The sequence below is a fragment of the Nicotiana attenuata genome, unplaced genomic scaffold, assembly GCF_001879085.1.
Source record: "Nicotiana attenuata strain UT unplaced genomic scaffold, NIATTr2, whole genome shotgun sequence".
In the NCBI taxonomy this organism is placed as follows: Eukaryota; Viridiplantae; Streptophyta; class Magnoliopsida; order Solanales; family Solanaceae; genus Nicotiana; species Nicotiana attenuata.
Genome location: NW_017672154.1, coordinates 57,298 through 61,369, shown reverse-complemented (window position 1 = coordinate 61,369; position 4,072 = coordinate 57,298). Strand labels below are relative to the sequence as shown.

Sequence of the window (4,072 nt, the reverse complement as noted above, 5' to 3'; positions counted from 1 at the left end):
CCTCAGTCACAGGATTTGGCTCATCCATTTCTGTGGGAGATACCAAAAAAATATAATCTTCAATTTCATAAGTACGTTTGGGTATATTTTTCCTGGTACTCTTTCGCAATTGAAATGCAGGTTCGTCAAAAGGATTTTGGGATTGAGAGTTCCCACTCCCACTCGGATAAAGAATAAGATCTTGATCGATTTGATTATCAACTGTGTCAGAAGACACTTGCTGACTATTTGAGTTCAACATTTCATAAAGAGGCTCTCCATTCTTTACCTCGCCCTTCTTTGGAAAATCATTTTCCAGAAATGTGACATCTCATGATTCAATCTTAGTAACACTTCCATCCTCTAATTCACCAATGAACACATACCCTTTGGAGTGTTCTGAATATCTTATAAAGATATATTTTTTTTGTCTTTTGGACCTAATTTACCAAGCATGCTAAAGGAATCTTTTACATATGCAACACAACCCCAAGGTCGTAAATCCTGTAAGTTTGGTTTATGACCAGTCCATAGCTCATAAGGAGTGGAAGAAACTGATTTAGAAGGCACTTTGTTCAATATGTAGGTTGCAGTCAATAACGCATCTCCCCAAAAGGAGATAGGTATATTTGCCGGCGCCATCATGGACCTTATCATGTCCAGTAGTGTTCTATTCCTCCTTTCTGCTACACCATTTTGTTGAGGTGTGTATGAAATAGTTAACTGTCTGGTGATTCTCTTTTCATTGCACAATCCTTCAAATTCTTTTGAAAGATATTCACGCCCTCTATCGGTTCTTAAGGTCTTAATCCTTTTGTCTAATTGATTCTCAACTTCATTCAATTATTTCTTGAAGCATATAGTGCTTCAGATTTATGAGAAATCAAATAGACATAACTAAAGCGTGTGAAATCATTAATGAACGTAATGAAATATAAAGCACCAGACCTAGCCCTCACATTCATTGGACCACAGATATTAGAATGGATTAATTGCAATGGAAAATCAACTCTCTTAGCCTTTCCAAATGGTTTACGTGTAATCTATCCGGCAAGATAATTTTCATAAGTTGGCATTTCAATTTTAGAGAAAGAACCTAAATGTCCATCAGTTTTTCATGCTCTTTTCTTCATCCCATACTAAGGGAAGAAACATGAAACTTCAACAACTAGAGGGATGAAGCAGATATCTTGGAACATAAACAACCATGATTCAGTAGAAAGCCTAAAACCATAACTAAATTCATATTTTGGGTGAAGCTTTGTTTTACTTCTTTTTATATATACTGCATATTTAATTAGTAAATTTGCCACTGCACCATTGCTCTTACAGTAAAGAGCATCCACGTGGGTATATGCAATTCTTGCGAATCTACATCAGTAGCCACAACAAAATTAATACTACAAGACGGAAGATTACAAGAATTCTCTTATCCTATAAAAGTTTCATATCTCTTACAAAAAGATCCAAATATCTTTATTTCTAACACAGGTGAAAACTGACCCACGTTGACCGTGAACACAATTACGGCTTCTGATACTAATGAAAGTTAAAATCGAGTAACAGGGATATCGAATTTGTGTACCTGTTAATAACAACGGAAGTTTTCTAGAATCTGTTCCAATCAATTGCCCGAATCCTACTTCGTCTCTCTTGGAAACGAAGTTCTTGTTCACGATCTAAATACCTTATTTATCACAGTGTGTTTTCTTGAGGGAGAATCACTTCAAGACATCTACCTTTCTCTGTTGAGGAAGAAAGATACATATAAAGGAGAGAGAGGGGTTTCAAGAGAAAAAAATTGCCGCTCACATTCAATCGCACGTTCCCATTCTCTCTCTAACGTGCAACAGTTTTTTATTTTATTTATTTATCTGTTTTAACTTTTCTAGGTAACCTCTTTAAGGTGTTATCTCCTTTAAATGGGTTGGGTCAGTCCATATGGGCGACCCGCAACCCAAACCCAATATCCAACAGTTGCACTTCTTAAAGTCCAGCAAATTCGATATGTCCGGCTTTCAATGCAGATTGCGTCATGCTCCTTGCACTTGCAAATTCAGGCATCAAAGTTGCCGTTTCCGTGCCCAACGAACAGCTCCTTGCTGTTGGTCAATCAAATGCTACATCCGCTAATTGGGTTGCTCAGAATGTTGTCTCACATTATCCAGCTACCAACATCACAACTATTTGTGTTGGTTCCGAGGTTCTATCTGCCCTTCCAAATGTTGCGCCTATCCTCAACAATGCCCTTAAGTTCATCCATTCAGCGCTCGTGGCTTCGAGCCTGGATAGGTAAATAAAAGTTTCAACGCCTCTAGCTTCTTCCATCATCCTCGACTCGTTTCCCCCATCTCAGGCCTTCTTCAATCACACTCTGAAACCAGTATTAGTACCAATGTTCAAATTCCTGCATGCAGTCCACGTACCGGTTCTTATTTCATGCTTAACGTGTATCCTTATTACGACTACATGCTATCTAACGGTGTTATTCCACTAGATTATGCTCTCTTCAGGCCCCTAGCCGCAAATAAAGAAGCCGTGGACTCCAACACACTTTTGCATTGTACTAACGTCTTTGATGCATATGGTCGATGCTGCTTACTTTAATTTGCAATGCTTGATCTCAATTTCATTAATATTCCGGTTATGGTGACTGAATCGGGCTGGCCATCAAAAGGCGACTCCGATGAACCTGATGCTACTTTAGACAATGCAAACACTTACAATAGCAATCTGATAAAGCATGTCCTCAACAAAACCGGAACTCCCAAGCATTCCCGGTATTGCTGTTAGTACGTACATCTACGAGCTATACAATGAGGACAATAAGCCAGGGCATGCATTTGTCAGAGAAGAATTGGGGATTATTTAATGCCCCAATGGCACGCCAGTTTATATTCTAAGTTTGACTGAATCAGGGTCTATGTTTGCTAATGATACTTCGAACCAGACTTATTGTAAGGTGTATATATATAGTTCAGCGTTGTTGCAGGGGGAACCGTGTTATGAACCATCCAGATAATGTCGCTGCACACGCTAGCTACCTATGCATTTGATACCTACTATCACATGATGGGGTCGCTACTATCACCACAACAAATCCAAGTTAGCATTTCGTCCATCTAGCCAAAAATACACTTCGTTTTTGTTAGTTTCCTGCAGTATTTGATATTTAGAATTTAAAAGAACGAAAACTTTGAAACTAATTATTCTTATGTCGTGTATATTGCAGGTCATGGTTCTTGTGTATTTTCTGGAAGGTACTTATTATTTATGAACCGATGCTTTTTCGTGCCATGTAGTTAATTAAAACAGAACCTGTTTTAGCATCAAATTGGCTACAAGACAGGAACTAAGTAAATACTGTAGCGGTTGCTTTCACTGAATCACTCTTCATTTGAGTTCACAACTAAACTATTTGTCGTATGTTGGTGCAATCTTGGCAGAAACGGCACTTTTCTAAATGGCACGGCTCCAGCTATGGATTCCACGAGCTCATCAGCTTCTCCTGCTCAATATTTAAACAATAATGCCTATTCAACAATACTGGCGATTCTGGGAATTCTTGTATGGAGCATGCATGATTCTGTTGTAGCATGGTAATACTCGTCATGCTCATTTTCTTTTCAAGAAACGAGACTTAAGTTATCGTCGATCCCGTTACCTTTTTGCAACAAGAAGTAGGTTTACTGATCTTCAGTCGCCATGACGAAGGCCTGTATGTAGTTTCTTTGGTAGTGTAGGGGTGAAAACATTGACCATTATGGAAAATTACAAGCAATTACTGCAAGCATTTTTGTGATAATGTCTCTAAATTTACCAATCCCAATTTTTATTTTTTATTTTTGGGCTCAGGCACTACTAGAATTCCGGAAAAAAACGATCAAACTTTAGCGATCAAAGTTGGTCTGTCAAGAAAAGCGACCAACGTTGGTCTCTAAATTGGAGAAAATAATAAAATAATTATTTTAAATACATTAGCGACCAAAGTTGGTCACTATTTGGTTAATAATTTCGTCAAAATGTTGACCGGACTGGTCAGACTTGCTTGGTCAAAGAAATACTGAGATTAGCGACCAACGTTGGTCGCTAT

At 38.2% G+C, this 4,072-nt stretch overlaps 1 pseudogene; it reads left to right on the top strand.

Annotated features, from left to right (window-relative positions):
- The first annotated feature begins 1,901 nt into the window (after window positions 1–1,901).
- LOC109212091 lies at window positions 1,902–3,578 on the top strand (annotated as a pseudogene).
- The last annotated feature ends 494 nt before the right edge of the window (window positions 3,579–4,072 follow it).